The following is a 21,944-nucleotide window of genomic DNA, read 5'->3' as shown; positions in this document are numbered from 1 at the left end:
GGTGAGACGCTGGTCAGCAAAGGCCTTTCTGGGAGGCAAGGCTGGAGCTGAGATTGGTGCTGGCCTGGCGAAGGTTGAGAACTGTTTTACAATGAAGAAAATGGTGAATGCAAACCCTGGAGTAGAGGAACGAGCTCTCCAAGATGGGCAGAGATAAGGTCAGGGTGCTGGAGACAGTGACGGCAGGGAGAATGGTATGGAATAATGCTGGAGAGGGGGGGCAGGAGCCAGGCAGACCGTGCTGTGTTTGCCGTTGGGGGAGCTGGATTTCAGCCCAGTCCCTGGGACACTGCTGATGTTTAGTTAGGGGTTGCACTTCTCTGTGTAACGGGGCTGTGATGGGGGGTGTTATGAGATAGGAATCACTTTAAAGGCACGTACACACACACACACACACACACACACACACACTACTCTGGGGACCAGAGTGGAAGCTGGCAGGCCAGTTGGGCTGTGAGACATGGGTAAAATAACGGTGCATGGATGGGGTGAGGTGGTCAGCACTCAGGAAGCCTTCCTCACGTCTTCAGCTCAGCCTGGAAACCCTCACGGTGTCCGCAGAGTGTCCTGCCAGCTCCCTAGCCTAGCTCGTGCCACACTACATAGAACTAACTTCTCTGGGTGTTTGCCTGCGTGCCCCAGTTATGCTAACGGAGTGAAATTTCAGTGGTTTTTCTGTGTTTGTCTATTAAACTTCGAGTTTAGTTTAATGTAATTACACTCAAGTTGCATTAAGAATCTTACACTGCTGCATCGCGGCTGGCATCACCAATAAGGTCTTGTTACTGTAGTGAAGGGGTTAAACAGGCTATTCTGGCACACTGACCATGAAGGGGTTAAACAGGCTACTCCCCTCACTGACCGTGAAGGGGTTAAACAGGCTATTCCCCACGCTGACCGTGAAGGGGTTAAACAGGCTATTCCCCACGCTGACCGTGAAGGGGTTAAACAGGCTATTCCCCACCCTGACCGTGAAGGGGTTAAACAGGCTATTCCCCACCCTGACCGTGAAGGGGTTAAACAGGCTATTCCCCACGCTGACCGTGAAGGGGTTAAACAGGCTATTCCCCACGCTGACCGTGAAGGGGTTAAACAGGCTATTCCCCACCCTGACCGTGAAGGGGTTAAACAGGCTATTCCCCACCCTGACCGTGAAGGGGTTAAACAGGCTATTCCCCACCCTGACCGTGAAGGGGTTAAACAGGCTATTCCCCACGCTGACCGTGAAGGGGTTAAACAGGCTATTCCCCACGCTGACCGTGAAGGGGTTAAACAGGCTATTCCCCACCCTGACCGTGAAGGGGTTAAACAGGCTATTCCCCACCCTGACCGTGAAGGGGTTAAACAGGCTATTCCCCACCCTGACCGTGAAGGGGTTAAACAGGCTATTCCCCACCCTGACCGTGAAGGGGTTAAACAGGCTATTCCCCACCCTGACCGTGAAGGGGTTAAACAGGCTATTCCCCACCCTGACCGTGAAGGGGTTAAACAGGCTATTCCCCACCCTGACCGTGAAGGGGTTAAACAGGCTATTCCCCACCCTGACCGTGAAGGGGTTAAACAGGCTATTCCCCACCCTGACCGTGAAGGGGTTAAACAGGCTATTCCCCACGCTGACCGTGAAGGGGTTAAACAGGCTATTCCCCACGCTGACCGTGAAGGGGTTAAACAGGCTATTCCCCACGCTGACCGTGAAGGGGTTAAACAGGCTATTCCCCACCCTGACCGTGAAGGGGTTAAACAGGCTATTCCCCACGCTGACCGTGAAGGGGTTAAACAGGCTATTCCCCACGCTGACCGTGAAGGGGTTAAACAGGCTATTCCCCACGCTGACCGTGAAGGGGTTAAACAGGCTATTCCCCACCCTGACCGTGAAGGGGTTAAACAGGCTATTCCCCACGCTGACCGTGAAGGGGTTAAACAGGCTATTCCCCACGCTGACCGTGAAGGGGTTAAACAGGCTATTCCCCACCCTGACCGTGAAGGGGTTAAACAGGCTATTCCCCACCCTGACCGTGAAGGGGTTAAACAGGCTATTCCCCACCCTGACCGTGAAGGGGTTAAACAGGCTATTCCCCACGCTGACCGTGAAGGGGTTAAACAGGCTATTCCCCACGCTGACCGTGAAGGGGTTAAACAGGCTATTCCCCACCCTGACCGTGAAGGGGTTAAACAGGCTATTCCCCACGCTGACCGTGAAGGGGTTAAACAGGCTATTCCCCACGCTGACCGTGAAGGGGTTAAACAGGCTATTCCCCACGCTGACCGTGAAGGGGTTAAACAGGCTATTCCCCACCCTGACCGTGAAGGGGTTAAACAGGCTATTCCCCACCCTGACCGTGAAGGGGTTAAACAGGCTATTCCCCACGCTGACCGTGAAGGGGTTAAACAGGCTATTCCCCACCCTGACCGTGAAGGGGTTAAACAGGCTATTCCCCACCCTGACCGTGAAGGGGTTAAACAGGCTATTCCCCACCCTGACCGTGAAGGGGTTAAACAGGCTATTCCCCACCCTGACCGTGAAGGGGTTAAACAGGCTATTCCCCACGCTGACCGTGAAGGGGTTAAACAGGCTATTCCCCACGCTGACCGTGAAGGGGTTAAACAGGCTATTCCCCACGCTGACCGTGAAGGGGTTAAACAGGCTATTCCCCACCCTGACCGTGAAGGGGTTAAACAGGCTATTCCCCACGCTGACCGTGAAGGGGTTAAACAGGCTATTCCCCACGCTGACCGTGAAGGGGTTAAACAGGCTATTCCCCACGCTGACCGTGAAGGGGTTAAACAGGCTATTCCCCACCCTGACCGTGAAGGGGTTAAACAGGCTATTCCCCACGCTGACCGTGAAGGGGTTAAACAGGCTATTCCCCACGCTGACCGTGAAGGGGTTAAACAGGCTATTCCCCACCCTGACCGTGAAGGGGTTAAACAGGCTATTCCCCACCCTGACCGTGAAGGGGTTAAACAGGCTATTCCCCACCCTGACCGTGAAGGGGTTAAACAGGCTATTCCCCACGCTGACCGTGAAGGGGTTAAACAGGCTATTCCCCACCCTGACCGTGAAGGGGTTAAACAGGCTATTCCCCACCCTGACCGTGAAGGGGTTAAACAGGCTATTCCCCACCCTGACCGTGAAGGGGTTAAACAGGCTATTCCCCACCCTGACCGTGAAGGGGTTAAACAGGCTATTCCCCACGCTGACCGTGAAGGGGTTAAACAGGCTATTCCCCACCCTGACCGTGAAGGGGTTAAACAGGCTATTCCCCACCCTGACCGTGAAGGGGTTAAACAGGCTATTCCCCACCCTGACCGTGAAGGGGTTAAACAGGCTATTCCCCACCCTGACCGTGAAGGGGTTAAACAGGCTATTCCCCACGCTGACCGTGAAGGGGTTAAACAGGCTATTCCCCACCCTGACCGTGAAGGGGTTAAACAGGCTATTCCCCACACTGACTGTTGAGTTAAGGCACTTGAGAAAGGGCAGGTGCAATAGGATCACTTTGACCTTTGTGCTGCTTCTTGACAGCAAAAGATGAAATTCCTGTGTGAATGACACTCCCTGTACCAGGAGAGAAGGTAACTTCCTTCTTTTCCAGATGAGAAGTTGAGACCAAGGAAATTCTGTAAACCTCGTTAAGATAAGTTTTACCTTCTAAGCCTCCCTGCATAATTTAGTCACATTTTCACCGTTTACTCAGTATATAGACAAACCTCCAACTACCTCTGACGGTCTTCACTTCTTTTTGAGGGCTCCCACAACTTGTTAAACTTGTTAAATATATTTGTAGGCTTTTCTCCTGGCAATCTATCTTATGGCAATTTCATCCTCAGCCCTAAGAGGATGAAGGGACTTTACCCACCTTACCGTAGCTGCATGTGTTGCTACATTAAAATTTGGAATAGTCTGGCAGAGAGGACAGTGTAGGTTGAACCAGAAGATAATGGGATGAGCAGACATAGGAATTAAACATGTTTCTGTTTCCTGGCTCCAAAGAATGCCGTTGGGGATGTTCAATGTGCTTTGGAATTTCTGAAGTTATAATATTCCTCAAATAGTAAAATAGTAATTCTGAGGATTTAAAAAATGGATATGTAGGAAATACATATTTATATATAGAGATCATATATATTAAATAGATTAAAATAGGCATGTTATATATTATGAAATAGGTAAAATAGAGGATGACTTTGATCCAAACACAAACCTGCTCATTTTCTCTGAATATGAGGTAAAAACAGCTTCTCTATTTTTGAGAAGCTTTAACTCAAACAGTCAGAATCCCCAAAGACCTTCAAGTAAATGAGGTATCTTCCAATAAAATGAAACCTCCTAGCAACTGTAAACATCCTTCACACACCCCATGTAGAGGGTCAATATTAAAACTACAACTCAGTCTTGAATCAGAAAATCAAAGAGTGTTCTGTGTCATTGACTCATCACTCAAGTTGGGACAGTTTCCAGGCAGTAAAAACAATGTCACTGCGGGTGGTAGTAGGGGGGTGGGTGGGCAGGAACCAGCCAGAAGTACACCAGCCGCAGGAAGGCAAAGGCAGACATCACTCTCGTGTGCTGCTCCAGGGAGAGCTCACGGTAGGAGGCTCCCTCAGAGCTGTACCGTACCAGGTGAGGGGGGAACTCCCTGATTTTCTTTGACAGGTGATAATTTCATGTAGGCAGGAACACTCTCTACTTCCACATTAATTTTTCTTTTACTTTTTCTTTTTTGGCACCATATGAAGGTCAGGGCAAAGTGTAGCATTGTGGAAAAGAAAAAGGCTAATGAGCCTCAGTTGTGCAGTGTGCTGTGTGTGACTCCGTCTGGACAGATCCATTGCAGAGATCAATCTTACCGTGTCTGGGACGCAGGAAAACTAGCCCCCTAGCACAAACTGGGGGCTAGTTCCTATTTTCCCTTCTGATTCCTACGTTTGCATTTCTTTTTGCTTAAGTCTTAAGTCGCTTAAGACTTTCAGTGTACTGGAATTGTATGTTTTGTTAAACTAGGTTAAAAAAAATTATCACATTAGGCAATCTTAATTCCTAAGTGTGGCTATCAAAACCATTGTAAAACCCCAGGGCAGAAGACACCTCAAAGGTTGGCTGGCAACTACCTGTCCCTGCCAGTTAGTTACCAAGCAGCTAACTTGCAGCCAGTCACTGGAGCCAATTTTCTCTTCGTCATGGCTCTTCAGGAGCTACACCATGAAAAACAACTTGCATCTCCTGGCTGAAACATCACCTCCTTTCCCCTTCAATTCTACCATTTGATGTAACATCTACAAGCCAGAATGTGGACAGAAGCTGGCCCATCAGGCCCCACGATCAGGTTGGCCCCTTAATAATGTCATGTTAAATGGCTGTAAGTGGAAGGAAAGTAACAGCACATCTATCCCCTACACTTTTTCTTCTACTCGGTATCCAAACACTGTTTACTTGAGCCAAATGTGGCACCTGTTTTATTTTTTGCACAGCTGCTGAGGGTCCCTGAGTTTTCTCTTATCTCACTGGTAAGCCCTGGTGTCCTCAGGCTTCTCTTTAATTTGACTCAGGGATAGGAACTTTCTTCTCTGCTCACATTCAGGAGACTTCTGAACTTTTGTTCCTTTTAAGACACATTTCAGGTCGGGTGTGGCAGCTCAGGCCTGTAATCCTAGCACTCTGGAAGGCCGAGGCCAGTGGATTGCCTGAACTCACAAGTTTGAGACCAGCCTGACCAAGAGTGAGACCCCATCTCTAAAAATAGCTGGATGTTGTGGTGGGTGCCAGTAGTCCTAGCTACTTGGGTAGCTGAGACAAGAGAATCACTTGAGCCCAAGAGTTTGAGGCTGCTGTGAGCTATGACACTATGGCACTCTACAGGGTGACCAAATAAGACTCCATCTCAAAAAAACCAAAAACAAACAAAAAAAACACATTTTAGTGTGTTTTCTCCTTTCCATCATTATGACCTTTTATCACTTTACTTTAAAAAAAAAGTTCCCAAAAATAGACCTGTTGTTTGATCCTTCAATTCCTCTGCTAGGTATATATCCAGAAGACCAAAAATCACTTCATAACAAAGATATTTTCACTAGAATGTTTATTTCAGCCCAATTCATAATTGCTAAGTCATGGAAGAAGCCCAAGTGCCCATCAACCCATGAATGGATTAATAAATTGTGGTATATGTAAACCATGGAATATTATGCAGCCTTAAAAAAGATGGAGACTTGTGTGATGCCTGTGGCTCACAGGAGTAGGGCCCCAGCCCCATATGCTGGAGGTGGTGGGTTCAAAACCAGCCCCGGCCAAAAACTTTAAAAAAAAAAAAAAAAAAAGATGGAGACTTTACCTCTTTCATGTTTACATGGATGGAGCTGGAACACATTCTTCTTAGCAAAGTATCTCAAGAATGGAAGAAAAAGTATCCAACGTATTCAGCCCTACTATGAAACCAATTTATAGCTTTCGTATGAAAGCTGTAACCCAATTATAGCCCAAGAAGAAGAGGAAAGGGGAGGGGGGGAATGAGGGGGAGGACGAGTGGAGGGAGGGTAATTGGTGGGACCACACCTATGGTGCATTTTACAAGGGTACAAGTTAAATTTACTAAGTGTAGAATATAAATGTCTTAACTAAGAAAATGCGGTAAAGGCTATGTTAACCAGTTTGATGAAAATATTTCAAATTGTACATAAAGCCAGCACATTGTACCCCATGACTTCATTAATGTACACAGCTATGATTTAATAAAAAAAAAGAAAAGGTCTCTTACTCCTCTGCCCCTTCTTTCCCGTTTTCCCAGGATTTTGTATTTGTCAGTTCTGCTGGTCTTTATCTCCATTTCAGACGTACCCTCTTGATATACACAGCACCTAGTGGGCTCCTGAAGTGCTGTGTGCAAATAGATCACACTTGGAAAGAATTCCTCCCACCCTCAAATCTGCACTGTGAGCTGTTTTAAAATGGAACAAGTGTCTCTCCAACATACCAAGCAAAGAGAAAAGAAGCAACAAGAACCACACAGGGAGACGGTCATGAGGAAGGCAGGCATTTCCAAGTCCACTGATACCTTATTGTCTGATTAGCTCCCACAAGCCTACAACTTCGTGGCACTTGTTCAATAAAGTTTACAAAAATCCAACCTTCTGTATCTTCACTTTGCGCCTTCTCTTAGAACTATCGATAAAATAAGCCCTCTTCTACTGGGAAGGGGGGTGAGCTGCCGAGAGTATGGTGTCCAGGGCTAGAGGACCCCAGTGCCATCCTCTGGCACCAATGGCAAGTACCCCACATCTCAAAGCTCTCTTCCCTTGTTTAAGAAATGTCCGTCAACATTTACCAGGAAAATTAAATATCTTTACTAACTTTTCCCCCTTAGCTTATTGGAAAGGTCTTTCTTTTGACATCCTCACTCTCGGAGCCTCCCTTTGGGGACAATGGCAAGGGGCAGAGTTTCACCTTGGTGTCTTGGGTATTGTGAAATCCTGGCAAGTTTTTGCTTCCCTATCAAGGTGAGGCAAATCAACCTTGAGTCTTTTCACAAAGTGCTAGAAGTCACTAAAAATATTAAAACACATTACAATCATACTGATTTGAGTTTTCTGGGAATTGTACAATTATTTGGAAACAATTGGAGGTGCACTTGGGAGGGGACAAACCCTGCAGCCATCCATCCTGCAGTATCTCTCACACGCATGAAGAATTCTGCTGAAGTCTCTATGCTAACAACCCTGCATCCCAGCATCTCTGCTTGATATTTCCTTTCCTGCATATCACCCCAGAACAGACGCCAGGTAAGATTCTAATCTCAATTGCTCTATGTAGCCATTTGCTCAGCAATTGATCACAATGCAAACCATGTAACTCCGTTGTCACTATCTGGTCAACTACATAAAGGCACTGTTAGGACCTCCGTTCTGCAGGGGAGAAGTCTGAAGTTGGCCATGATCACATAGAAAAGTTGGAAGTACACTCAGAATTGGTTAGAACGATCTCCCGTGCTGCCCTGCACCGTCCACAACCTTGTCAGAGACTGAAATCTCCTCTCGGTGCCCTGCCCGTCTACCCGGTCACCCCCCAGCCCCCACATCCGCTCACCCTCCCTGTTTATTCTCAGCAACCTTCAGTGCTTCAGTGCTGACAAAGTGCCTAACTCAAGGAGCAATTGAGCCATGTTTCATCACCTCAGGTGAGGCTTCTAGAAGAGCCTCCTGAGTAATGAAATGAGCAGGGACCTGGTCAGAACACCCAGGCTGGGCTGGGACAGTTCTAGTGGTGACAGGTCAATTATTTACTCACCTCATCTGTAAACTGAGAATAAGAACAGGACCTACTCCCAGGATTAGTGTAGGGGTTAAATGAGATGCTATTAGCACAGGGCCTGGGACATAGCAAGAGCTCGTCATTGTCACCTGCTATTATCATGATAAGAAAAAAAAATCATTTCCTTTCAAGGACATTGCTAGAATTAAGTTAGACAGCCTTACTTTTCACCTCTCTCTTTGCCCATTGTTTGGCTCATCAGTGAAAGATTAATTTGATTAAAACTAGACTTCATATTTCCTCACTTCACACCACTTCTGATTTATGACACCCTAATGTTCTCGTAATTCTTGTCTCCCAAGCAATGTTGACTTCTTGAGGACATGAACTGGATCTTACATTTCTTTATATTCGCTAGATGTCCAGCAGATGCTTTGAGTGCAATACATGCTCAATCTTTATTTGTATTTGAAAAATAATTGTTACCACTAGTAAAGAGCACCAGAAATGTCCAAGAACAGAGGAAATTAAATAAGGCTTCTTTTAGGATCCAGCTTTCTTTTCAGGTTAGTCTGCCCAAATTTTTATGCAAAAGCAGAGAGCAGTGCCGTGAGTGTAATTATGGAGATGACAAGTCACTTGGTGGAGGATAGGTGGGTACAGTGACACAAAGAGAGTCCCCAATGAGACATGGTGCCCAATACCTCCACAAGTCATATATGTGCTTCAGAATTTTTTTTCACACTAAAACTCATTCTAATACAAGAAAGATTCAGTTTGCCAAAGTTTGGAAATTTCCCATCCTAGATAACCAACATTCCAGAGGCAGAGCCCTTGATAAAGGGTATGCTGCCAGCTCTTGCCGAGCCTGTGTGCCCGTCAAAGGGACAGGGCTATGCTGAGGATCTCACACGAAAATGGGGGAGCAAAGTGTCAGCTCTCAGCCACTAAGGCCCTTTAGTTGTGTATTGAAAAGAGCAACCGGGCATTGAACTGTTCCTGCTAACGGGGAATTAGAATCTGATGTTCATTTGCTCAGTGGCTGTAATGTTGTAAGCTAGAGGCACCAAGGGACGGGAAACAATTTGGAGCCGGAAAGCCATAGTTCACTATCCGTGTGAAATGTGCACATTTCCACATTTGTAAGATGGCAAAACTAAAAACCATGCCCCTGGCTCTTTACAGAAGTAGACAGGACAGCGATATCCCCAAGGTCTGAGTGGTCAGTGCTCAGCAGAGATGTTCAGCTACACAGGGCACGTAGACAGCAGATTATAATCACACAGAGTTTAGAAAATGAAAATAAAAATAAAAAAACTAATTTTGCCCTGGTCTTTAGACATACCAGGGAAAGTCTTTCGTATGACTCGCAATTACTGAGACCTGGATATAACCGCCAAAACAGATAATCTCTTACCACGTTTATATTCAGAGACCCCAAGGAGGTGGGAAGAGCCTCACATTTCACGGACGAGCACATCGAGGCTGGCCAGTCGGCCTGGGCTGGACCCTTCTGCCAGCAATGGGCCAGGGAGAGCCAGGGAGGGGGGAAAGAGAGAGAGAGGGGAGAAGAGAGAGAGAGAGAGAGAGAGAGAACAGAACCGAGCTCACCCTCATGAAGACCATGAAGAAGCCCCCCACCCCCACTTACAGAAATTCAGTTTCCAGGACCCAGAGTGGCTCCCAGGCCGCCCTTGTCTCCGGACCCCGTCCCCTCCCCTCCTTTCAGCCTTAGCCGCCCCCAGCCGGCCCCCTCGAGAGACACCGGCGCCCGGAGGGTGAGGACGGTGAGGACCCCCAGGACAGTCCCCCCAGCCCAGCTCCCGTCCCGCCTGCGGGAGAAGCTGCCACGGCTGCCCCGCCTCCTCCCGACCCCCGGTCACTCACCGCTGGTCGCCCTCGCGCGGGTCCGTCCCCGGCTGCGCGGAGCGAGTGGCTCCGGCGTTCCAGCCGCACGTGTCGCGCTGTCCCCGGGCGCGCAGGTGGCGGCTCGCGGGGCGCTCGGCTCGCGGGGTCGCTGCGGACACCCGGCCGGCCGGAGACTCCACGCAGCCGACCCGGGCTGAGTCGGCCGCCCCGGCTGTGCCGTGTCGCCGGGGAGCCAGGCAGGGACCCTCCCGCCTCGTGTCTCCCCGTCCGCTGTCCCAGGAGACCCGGCAGATCCTCTGAGACGTGAAGCCACCAGAGCCGACCCAGTCATGCTCTCCGCGGTCACCGCCGCAGAGGAGTGGCGCTTCGTCAACACTCACCAGAGGACTCTCCTCGGAAACGCGCTTCCCAGCGCGACCGGGACCGCCCCGCTGTCACCAGGCCGCCCCGCGGTCTCCACCCGGGCTGGCTCACGACACCCCGCGGGGGCGCGGGAGGGGCGCATCAGGACTTCCTTCTGTGTTCGCTGCCTAGAAAATAAGACAAACACTAGCCTTTAACGGATGGCTGGACACTGTCCCTCCCTGGTCCCGTGTTCCAAGTGCAGTTGGAGGGAAGGGGAACCTCGCCCGCCCTGCAGCTGGGTTGTCGCCCCCAGGCCCTGGCTGGTGACATTTCACTGAACCTGGGAATCCAGTTACAAAGAAAGAGAACTGCCGTGTAAACAACAACGGAGGTTTTCTCATTACCTGGAATATTTCTACTGAACTATCCCTTTCATTATAGGAAAATATAAGCAAAACAGATTGGTCAAAATACTCTCTACACTCAAGAGTCCAACACTTCTGATTAATTTTTTGTTTCACCCAATGTCATTCCCAGTGACAGAGGAGTATTAACAAAACAGCATTTCTGAAAAGAGTGCTCTGGGCTGTGTCTGGATCCTTTTCCAGTCCCCTGGGCCCAGCCCCGGCTTGCTAGTGGGCAGGTGGACAGTGCAGGCTGGCGTGATATAACAGACGGCTTCCGATTTGGGAAATGCTTAATATGAAAAATGTCCATCTTAGAACTGACAACACAGTAGATTGCTTTAATGAGATGGAGACACACGTGACATGCCTTACTAATTTACATGATAACCTGGGAACTTGTAAATTGTAGACTCTTAGCATGAATTTAGTGAGGCAGAGCATCATTGTGAAAATCATTGGCAACAAAGAGTTGTCTTAACTAAATGTGTCTCTTCTTTTTTCTGCAAAAACACCACAAATATTTTAAATTTGTTCTTTTCTTTCTATTTTGTTTAGAGCACATCCATAATTATTTATTTATTTATTTAATTTATTATTATTATTATTATTTTTTTGTAGAGACAGAGTCTCACTTTACTGCCCTCTGTAGAGTGCCATGACGTCACAGGACTCACAGCAACCTCTAACTCTTGGGCTTAAGTGATTCGATTCTCCTGCCTCAGCCTCCAGAGCAGCTGGGACTACAGGCGCCCGCCACAACACCCGGCTATTTTTTTGTTGTACTTAGGCCGGGGCTGGGTTTGAACCCGCCACCCTCGGTGTATGGGGCTGGCGTCCTACTCACTGAGCCACAGGCGCCACCCTATTTATTTATTTTATTTTTATTTTTTTATTTTTTATTATTAAATCATAGCTGTGTACATTAATGCGATCATGGGGCACCATACACTGGTTTTATAGACCATTTGACACATTTTCATCACCCTGGTTAACATAGCCTTCCTGGTGTTTTCTTAGTTATTGTGTTAAGACATTTATATTCTTCTCAGTACACACAACCGGGTAAAGATAGTTATCATTTTTAGCAGGGAGCTTTTGGAAAATGTTTACAGAAGTTCTTTTTTGTTTTGTTTTGTTTTGTTTTTTTCAAAGACAGAATCTCACTTCGTCACCCTCAGTAGAGTGCCCTGTGTCACAGCTCAAACTCTTGGATTCCAGCCATCCTCAAACTCTTGGTCTCAAGAGATCCTCTTACCTCAGCCTCCCGAGTAGCTGGGACGACAGGCACCTGGCACAATGCCCAGCTAATTTTAGAGACCCGGTCTTGCTCTTGCATGGGCTGAAATCGAACTCCTGAGCTCAGGTGATCCACCTGCCTCAGCCTCCCAGAGTGCTGGGATTATAGGCGTGAGCCACTCCGCCCAGCCAGAAGATTTTTGTTAATTTTTTTCTATTTTGAAATCTGAACCTTATTTACATTACTTAGATAATTTAGAATCTTTCATGTTAGAACTACAGTATCTCATGTTCCAATATTGCAGTTACTTTTAGAGAAGTTTCAAGGTTGTAGAGAGTTACAGTTTAAAATTTCTAGCCAATTTTAAAAAGTGTGGAAACAAAAGCACATTTTGACAAAGCAGGCTTATAGTTAATTATTATTATTTATTTTTTTAGACAGAGACTCACTCTGTCTCCCAGGGCTATCTTTTTTAAAAATGTGAACAGAGAGAAAATAAGTAATCACCCTGGATGGCCACCTGAGTAGAAGATAATTATACACAGTATTATTATTAAACATTTTTTACCTTTCAAAAAATAAAAATAAAAAAGACATCTGTGGCTCAAGGAGTAGGGCGCTGGTCCCATATGCCAGAGGTGGCAGGTTCAAACCTAGCCCTGGCCAAAATCAAAAAAAAAAAAAAAAAGACATTTATATTTTACATTTACTAAGTTTCACATGTACCCTTGTAAGATGCACCACAGGTGTAATCCCACCAATCACCCTCCCTCCGCCCACCCTCCCTCTCCCCCTTCCCCCTATTCTTAGGTTATAACTGGGTTATAGCTTTGATGTGAAAGCCATAAATTAGTTTCATAGTAGGGCTGAGTACATTGGATACTTTTTCTTCCATTCTTGAGATACTTTACTAAGAAGAATATGTTCCAGCTCCATCCATGTAAACATGAAAGACGTAAAGTCTCCATCTTTCTTTAAGGCTGCATAATATTCCATGGTGTACATATACCACAATTTATGAATCCATTCGTGGATCAATGGGCACTTGGGCTTTTTCCATGACTCAGCAATTATGAATTGGGCTGCAATAAACATTCTGGTACAAATATCTTCATCTTTTCTGTAAAGAAAAGACAACTAAACATATTGGGGATGTATTCTCAGAAATCCTTTTTTTTTTTTTTCTGAAGGAGTGTTCACAGTCTAAGACGTACAGGGCCACTGCTACATTAACTTCTACCTGCAGTGTCTTAACTACGTTCCTAAGTCGGACATAGGGCAGTGCCCCAAGTGCGCCTGAGGCACCTTCTCTGGGAGAACAGATGAGGGAGACTGAGGAGAGGACGTGGACCTGGGTGGAGGGTGCACACGAGTGATGAGGCTTCAGGAAGAAGCGGTGGGAAGAGCCTCCTTTCTTCTTTTCTCCAGATGCACACATACAAAATGAGCAGATGCACACTTTTACATAAATATTGCTAGAGTAATCATCATGCTTTAAGCCCGTCAGTATGTAATTCAATTTAGGGTTAGAATCAAGTGAAGATTAGTGGTGATAGTTGTTGGGGACAGTGGATGTCTCATCCCACAGGCTCCCTGGATTATAAATCCCCTTCCCTCCAACGGCCGGCACAGTGAGTGGTGCAGGGCAGGGATTCAACAAACATTTATTAAGTTGAATTGACTTGTTCTGGCAAGATGTCATTTTCTTTGGCCACCTAAGTTTATAAGTGTTGAATCTTCACAATTTTCAACAGAGTTAAAAAATAGTTGAAAATGACATATAATTTTCCTTAGAAAGGCAGTGACTCTTGCGTGGGGAGCTTACCATCTGTAGAGACTTTTCTATTCCCTTCATTCTTTTCTCTCCCCTCTCTTTCTCCCCCTTCTAACATCTGGAGGTGCTCAGAGAGGCCTGGCTGTTGTCACTGGCTGCCTGTCTACTTAGAGGGGAAAAAATCTTGTTTCTGCACTTCCTGAAATAAACCCTAAACTGGGAAGCAATGAAGCAACAGCCTAGCAAACAAGAATGTCAGCGGTGATACCTAGGGTGACCATTTCTGAGTCTGTGAGTGTGACCTGGCCTTCTGCGTCACCATTAGAAGCCTGCACTTGCAGATCAAAAGCTCACTTAAGTGAATAACCACAGTGACATGGCGAAGTCTTTTCTAGGAAATACTAGTTCAGTTTCCATTTCTATTCTTTTAAATGTCTATTTTGGTTCATTGTGGATACCAAACATCCTCAAAATACTTAATCATGCTGTTCTATGAATAACTGAGATGTGCTCTGCGTAAAGGGTCACTTGTCAGGACAAATGCTAAGGAGCTGGTTGACAACACGGTGATGTAGGGCATCAGGTGGACGCTGCACCATTGAAGCTGTTCACCATAGCACTGTTCAGAATGGGGAAAAGTAGAAACCACTCAGCAGAGCGGAGAGAATAAGCTGAGGTTTATTTGTATAATGGAATGCTACCCCCCAGTTAGATAGCGTTTGCATTTTACGAAAGAGGGGTGTGGCAAAGGTCACCCAGATGGATAATAGGGGACCTTACCTCGAAACCAGTACTCCTGGTCTCTGTAAATTAACCTTATATTTTGAAATAATTCAAACTTGCAGAGAAACTATGAAAATAATACATGCAGGTAATTTCCACGTACCTTTTTAAATGTTTTTTGTAGAGACAGAGTCTCACTCTATCGCCCTCGGTAGAGTGCGGTGGCATCACACAGCTCACAGCAACCTCCAACTCCTGGGCTTAGGTGATTCTCTTGCCTCAGCCTCCCAAGTAGCTGAGGCTACCACAATGCCCAGCTATTTTTTTGTTGCAGTTTGGCTGGGGCCGGGGTTGAACCCACCACCGTCGGTATATGGGGCCAGTGCTCTACCCACTAAGCCACAGGCACCACCCTCCTGTGTACCTTTTAGCAGATTACTTATTTTAACATTTTATCATGTTGTTTTACTCTTCTCTCTCACATTTTTTCTCTCTTTAGAGATATAATCTTTTTCCTAAACCATCCAAGCAAGGTTGCTTAATACATTATAGACTTTTAGCTGTAATGCTTCAGTGTGTTTTCATATTAATAAATATGTACTTTTAAATATCCACTGTACTGCTACCAAATGCAGGAAATTTAAGGTTGATATAGTGTTTCCTTTTATAATCCATAGTTCGTATTATAATTTTGTTGAGTGCCTCAATATTATTGTTCAGAGAGAATCTCCTGTCATACTTGCCTTTGGGATCAGACTCTGTCGAGGATCATGTGTTGTATTCAGAGGTCAAGCCTAGCTCTTAAACAATCTATTATTGCTGAATCTGAATATCCCACAGGCGTAATTCCTTCTGTAATTCCTCTGTTGCAGACACCTGCTAACTTTGATCTGCTGGTACTCTCAGTATAACTGCTATCTTCTTGGTGCTGTTCACGTTCCCTACGGAGAAAAAGCTTCTGGTCTTGCATGGCAAAAGAAACCATTTAACCATTCAATCCAGCAGTCCCACTACTGGGTATTTATTCAAAGGAAGAGAAGTCACTTTATCAAAAAGACACATGCCCTCATATGTTTATTGCAGCACAATTCACAATGGCAAAAATAATGGAATCAACCCAAGTGCCCATCCACTGATGAGTGGATAAAGAAAATGTGATAGGTGGCGCCTGTGGCTCAGTCAGTAAGGCGCTGTCCCCATGTACCGAGGGTGCAGGGTTCAAACCTGGCCCTGGCTGAACTGCAATAAAAAAATAGCCGGGCGTTGTGGCAGGCGCCTGTAGTCCCAGCTACTCGGGAGGCAAGAGAATCACCTAAGCCCAGGAATTGGAGGTTGCTGTGAGCTGTGTGACGCCACGGCATTCTCCCAAGGGCCATAAAGTGAAACTCTGTCTCCACAAAAAGAGATAAAGAAAATGTGATAATGTGGTAACGTACGCCCCATGGAGCGCTACTGTTCCACACACAAGAATGAAGCAATGTCTTTTGCAGCAACTTGGGTGGAACCAGAAGCCATGATCCTCAGTGGCTATGTAAGGGATGGAAAACAAAAGCCTCCTGCACTCGCTCACACGTGGGGCTATCTGGTGGAGCTGTGCTGTAGGCTCACAAACTGTGGGGGCTCAGAAGCAGGGTGAGGACTTCAGACTACCTACGATGTGTGACATCTCCTGTTCAGGTGACAGGTACACTGAAAGACCGGACTTCACCACTGTATGATTATCTGGGTATCCAAAAGGCACTTACACTTGCAAATTCTATAGAAATTTTAAAACTTGTATAAAAAATAAAGAAACAATTTATTATTTTTTTATTTGTTCATTTTTTTTTTTTTTTTTATTGTTGGGGATTCATTGAGGGTGCAATAAGCCAGGTTACACTGATTGCAATTGTTAGGTAAAGTCCCTCTTGCAATCATGTGAAAGAAACAATTTAAACAGTAGCCCCTCTCCCTTGAGGAATGAACGGCAGGGCGTGTGCTGAACTAGGCCCACAGGGTGGCAGTGAGGGGGCCTGTGTTTTAAAGCCAGCTCTGCCACTTACTGTTTTTTTTTGTGGCTTTCTTTCTTTATTTTATTAAATCGTAACTGTGTACATTACTGCATTTATGGGGTACAATGTGCTGATTTTATATACAATTTGGAATGCTTACATCAAACTGGTTAACATAGCCTTCACCTCACATTTAATTGTTGTGTTAAGACATTTATACTCTACTCTTAATAAATTTGACACGTACCCTTGCAATATGCACCAGAGGTGAAGTCCCACCAATTGCCCATCCTCCACCCAGCCATCCTCCTCCCCTCCCATGACACTGGGTAAGAGGCAACTGCTACGGGCCCAGGTTTCTCAGCCGTGGGAAGAGCCCAGCATGAAGTCACACAACTCACATGCAGCCAAAGGCTTTCTCTGTCCACCTCTATTTAGTTTCTGTCAAGTCTGTATGTTCACAATTGTGGCACCAATCGTTAAACCTCCTCACAGCAGGAGATGGGGGAGCTGACACTTCGTCATTTCTTCCCCAGTTTACAACAAAATTACTTGGTTTCTGTGCAAACACAGATGAAGGTGCTTTCTCTTTTATACGTTACACCACATCAAACTCAGTGCCATGTAAAAATTTTTCTTATGTAGTCATAGGAAAGGAAATGTGCATGAGCTTGCTTGAACATTTTGGCCAGCCATACTCTACTCATATTCTGAAACTCGACCACGTAATTTACAGGGGTTTTCCTCTTCTTAGACGATAAGCCGTATCTTTATCCAGGAATAATTGTTGAGAGGGAAAGATGACAATTATAAATGTTTATAAAAGCAGAAACATTAGAACTTTAGTTCTATTTTAGGTTTACAAATAGGGTGCTCAGTGAGCAGAACCCAGCGGTTCCTCGTGGGCTTGTAACACTTACGGTGTTTTCTTGAAGCAAAATTGCATTTATTGGCAATTCTTTAGTTTGTGTTTTCAAAGAGATGTAGGCAGGAGTTGTCAGGATGATTTGAAGCATAACTCTAGTAAAAATTTACTGAAAAACAGCATCAAATATTCATGTGGGGGTCCCTGTTCCATTTCAGATAAATTAGTGTGTGCGATAAAACACACACACCCATCTTCTCTTATTGCTAATAATCATTAAAAGGAAATCATGTAGGTTCTAGGAGCCTAAAAATATAAAGCTTTTTTTATGTGTTGTTAATTCTAGGGAGTTGTATTTGTTAAAACTCTTAGTTAAAAATAACAACTCTGAATAGCTTGAGAAAAAAGACGTCTGTATGATAAAGGTGTCTCAGGACCATTACATCACGAATGTGATTGAACCGAGTATTGACAACTGAAGCCAGGCACTCAAACGCATTTAGGAGCTTCGTCCCATCTCCCCTCCGCCCTTTTCTGCTTGTCTGTTTATTCTTCTTGCTATCTGCCTGTCTTGCTCCTTTTATTCTGGAGACGTGAAGAAAACAAGATAGACAATTGCTTCTGAACTTGGCATCTAACATTCTGTCACTGGAGAGAGTCCTTTTCTTTCTCAGACCTAATTGCAAAATTCCAAGGGAAAGCTTCTGATTGGTCCATCTTGGGTCGGGTGTGTACCTCACACCAGTCAACTGCTGCTATCTGGGTGACACAGAAGGTACACATGGACAGGAAGAAAGCAGCAGGTCCTCGGAGAGGGGAACACACCACTGCGGAGACAGCAGACAGCCACCGTCCTGAAGGGAACTGTGCTCCCAGAATCTTCATGTTGAAGCCATAACCCCGTGTGACTGTGTTTGCATATATGGCCTGTAGGGACATAATTAAGGTTAAGTGAGGATATAGGGTGGGGCCCTGGCTGGTAGGATTGACATCCTTGTAAGAAAAAAATGAGACAAAGATCTCTCTCTAATTCTCAGTGAGCACAAGGGAAGGTCAGTGAGGACACAGCAGGAAGGTGGTTATCTATAAGCCACGAAGAGGGGCCTCACCAGACCCAAACTCTGATGCAACTTACTAGATTTCCAGTCTTCACAGTTGAGAGAGAATTAGTTTCTGCTGTTTAAGCCACCCCGACTGTGGTATTTTATTGTAGCAACCTGAGTGCCCAAGCCAACTGCTACAGCCCTCAAGGGGTCTGTCTACTCCAGGCATGCAGTGAGTAAGTGATTTCTGATAGCCTATTACACGTAGGAGAATTGATTCAAATATAAGTGTCAGGACTCCCAATAACACTAATTTTAAGGCATTGTCTCATGTAAGTGAAGTTGAGATAAATGATCCATCCCAGCTCCTCCAAATCATCAGAGACATGGGCTCTCCATTTTCAGTGCCACCAGCCCCAGTGCACAGCTTCTACATTCCAGGTCTCAGATGACTCAGACAGCCACTGGAACTCTAGACATCACATCTACTGTCCAGTCAGCAGGAAGGAGGAAGGAGGAGGAAAGGCTTTCTCCATTTGTCTGTCCTCCGTTTTAAAAATATTTCCTGGAAATCCTTCTCTGTCAGCCTCTACACACATCTCATTGGACAGAATTCAGTCACATGACCTAGCTGCAAAGGAGGCCAGAAAGGGGCAAGTTAGTAAGAGTGTGAAAGAGGGTGTTGACAAGGACAATTAAGAGACTCTGCCACCATTACTGTAAGCCAGACACTCTGTGATAAATGTCAGCTACAGCTCCATTCTGAAAATTAATGAACCAGATCAAAACAAAATTACATGGCATTTAAAACAATAATTCATAATAAATAAAACTACTGCCTGTGGATTATCTCCACCTGACTATTTTAAGTAAAGTCATCTGTAATTAACAACTTAAGGGCCACATTTTCTGTGCCAAATTTTCTATCTGCTACAAGAATGTCTAGCCTTTTAGAATTCAATAGATGTTTCTATTAGCAAGATACTTACAGACCTGTAAAGTGATTACAACAGTGGCTCATTTTCTTCAACACCCTGCACCATTTGTCTGCCCCTGATTATCAGCCTGAGTGCTATCTAAGTAGTGTGGCAACTAGAAAGATTTTTCTCCCAAAGAAATAAAGGATACTGTCTGCTCTCTGAGGTGTTATGAACTCTGCCACATGGATGTATTTGAAGAAAGGGTTTCAGTCAAAAGCAAAAAGATGATCCAAGAAAATTAAAGATGAAAAGAAAAATGCATAATTTTAACATATCATTGCTTTTTTTTTTTTTTTTTGTAGAGACAGAGTCTCACTTTACCGCCCTCGGTAGAGTGCCGTGGCATCACACTGCTCACAGCAACCTCCAACTCCTAGGCTTATGTGATTCTCTTGCCTCAGCCTCCCGAGCAGCTGGGACTACAGGCACCCGCCACAACGCCCGGCTATTTTTTGTTGTTTGGCCGGGGCTGGGTTTGAACCCACCACCCTCAGCATATGGGGCCAGCACCCTACTCACTGAGCCACAGGGGCCGCCCAACATATCATTGCTTTTAATCAACAGTAGTTTAGGGAGACACAGCAGTGATGATAATAGTAGAAGGTTTAGGAAGAGCCTCAGAAATCGCATTGAGGTTTGAAAGCTCTTTGCCTTCATGTGATATTTTTCCTTCTTGTGGGAAGCAGATGAAATGAATACACGAGGTCATTGTCTGGTATTCGTGCATTCTTTCAACAAATACCTCCTGAGCACTGCTATGTGCCTGGCACTGTTCTCAGCATTAAAGATTTGCAGGGAACACAGGAGACACGATCCCTGGCCTCCCGGATCTTACATTGTAGTGGGTGACGATGAGGATTAATAAGTAAAATGCACCATATCTTCAGCGTTAGATGGTGGTGAGTGCTGCAAAGGAGATGATGCAGAGGAGCCTGGGACGTGTGGGTGGAGGAGGTCTGCAATTTTAGATAGACTGATCGCAGAAGGCCTGACGAGGGAGAGGGGTAATTCCTAAAGGTGTGTGTAGAAAGAAAGCAGATACCTATAGGAAGAGAAGGCCACAGGGAACAACAAGAGCAAAGACTCAAAGTGCTCACCAGGTGACCCGTCTCGCTGAAGCTGAGTGTTACAGGAGAGGTAAGTCCTTATAAAGAAAACTAAACATCTCAGGACTGACCCCCCAACTTCTTATGCAAAAGGAAAGATCAGGCCTGGAGGCTGAGTCATGAACACCCCCTCCCAAATGAATAGCTGTCACCAACATTATGCACTAGCCAAATCCTCACAGAAAAGGAAAAGGCCTCAGGAATCCAGGGAGGACTGCCACACAGACCATTCATCAGGAAATTCTTCACCGTCCTCCCACGAAGAAGGGCTTGTCAACTGTGATGTTAGAGCGTTAGTGTAGGTCTGGCTTCTGACACTAATGCTCAGTTCCAGCCTGAAAATGCTGAGCCATGTGTGGTGATGGCTTGAGGTATTTACGGAAATAATTTAAAAAAGCAAGTAAAGTTTTAACAAGAAAAGGAGGTTTTTCGTAGTTGGCACTAAGTTCCGACTGGTAGATCGGAAGGAATTCTCTCCTCCCCAGGTGTGAGAATTACAGTGGGAGGCATGGAGATGGAGGCCTGGGCATCCCCCGCCCCTCCGCCTTGTCCTCTATCCCAGGACAGTGGGATTCCCAACAAAAATAGACCTTGAGAGGCTTTGAAACAACTCAAGCAAGAGATGATTGTGGTTTGAGTTCAGGTGGTTGAGTTGAGAGGGTGAAAAGTGATTTTATTTCTGGATTTATTTTGAAGGTAGAATGGATAGGATTTTCTGAGAGAGTAGAGAGATGGGAGGAATGAGTGGGAGAAAAAATTCAAGGACAGCTGCAAGCTTTTTGAGCAACTGGAAAAGTGTCATTTACTGAGGTGGGGACATCTGTGAGAAGGGAAGGATGGGAACTCACACATCTTAATAGTTACAAATGGAGATGCCAGGTGCACAGCTGATACGTGAGTCTGGGGTTCAGGGTAAAGGCTGGGTTCAGCTGTAATAACGTGTAGATAGTGTTTAAATCCAAGGAAGGGAGAGACCACCAAGGGAGAAATTAAGGCCTGCACTGTAGTTGACAGTGACAAGGGGCCCAGGAAAGCCGGGACAGTAGACAGAACGGGTGTCGAGGGGAGGAGGTCATGGCGTCCTGGAGTGAAGAAAACGTCTCAAAGAGGAGAGAGGCATCAACTCAGTGAAATCTGCCTGAGCGTGCCACACGGAGATGAGTGTCCCCATCCCAGAACCCCGCTTATGGCACTGGTGGAAAGTAGTAAATTTGAAATTCAAAAGCCTCTTAAAAGGAAAACAAAATAGTTCACTTCTTTGCAGTGTTGGTGTATCGTTGTAGGACGATTTAGAACGTATTTATCGTTCTAGGTAGGAGCTTTTCTGGTTTGGGGTTTCACCCTCACCCCCTACTAAGC

The 21,944-nt window shown here is 45.8% G+C and overlaps 1 protein-coding gene across 1 annotated transcript in view; it reads right to left on the bottom strand.

Annotated features, from left to right (window-relative positions):
* The window catches only part of IL12RB2 (interleukin 12 receptor subunit beta 2), a 69,686-nt gene extending 59,269 nt beyond the window's left edge, over window positions 1–10,417 (bottom strand). Inside the window, exon 1 of the mRNA XM_053592925.1 lies at window positions 10,133–10,417. The gene's annotated coding sequence lies outside the window, so the exon portion shown is untranslated. The remainder of the gene's footprint in view (window positions 1–10,132) is intronic.
* Between the last annotated feature and the right edge of the window lie 11,527 nt (window positions 10,418–21,944).

The sequence above is a fragment of the Nycticebus coucang genome, chromosome 5, assembly GCF_027406575.1.
Source record: "Nycticebus coucang isolate mNycCou1 chromosome 5, mNycCou1.pri, whole genome shotgun sequence".
NCBI classification, from domain to species: Eukaryota; Metazoa; Chordata; class Mammalia; order Primates; family Lorisidae; genus Nycticebus; species Nycticebus coucang.
The sequence above is the reverse complement of the archived record's forward strand: the minus strand, read 5'-3'. Positions and strand labels throughout refer to the sequence as shown.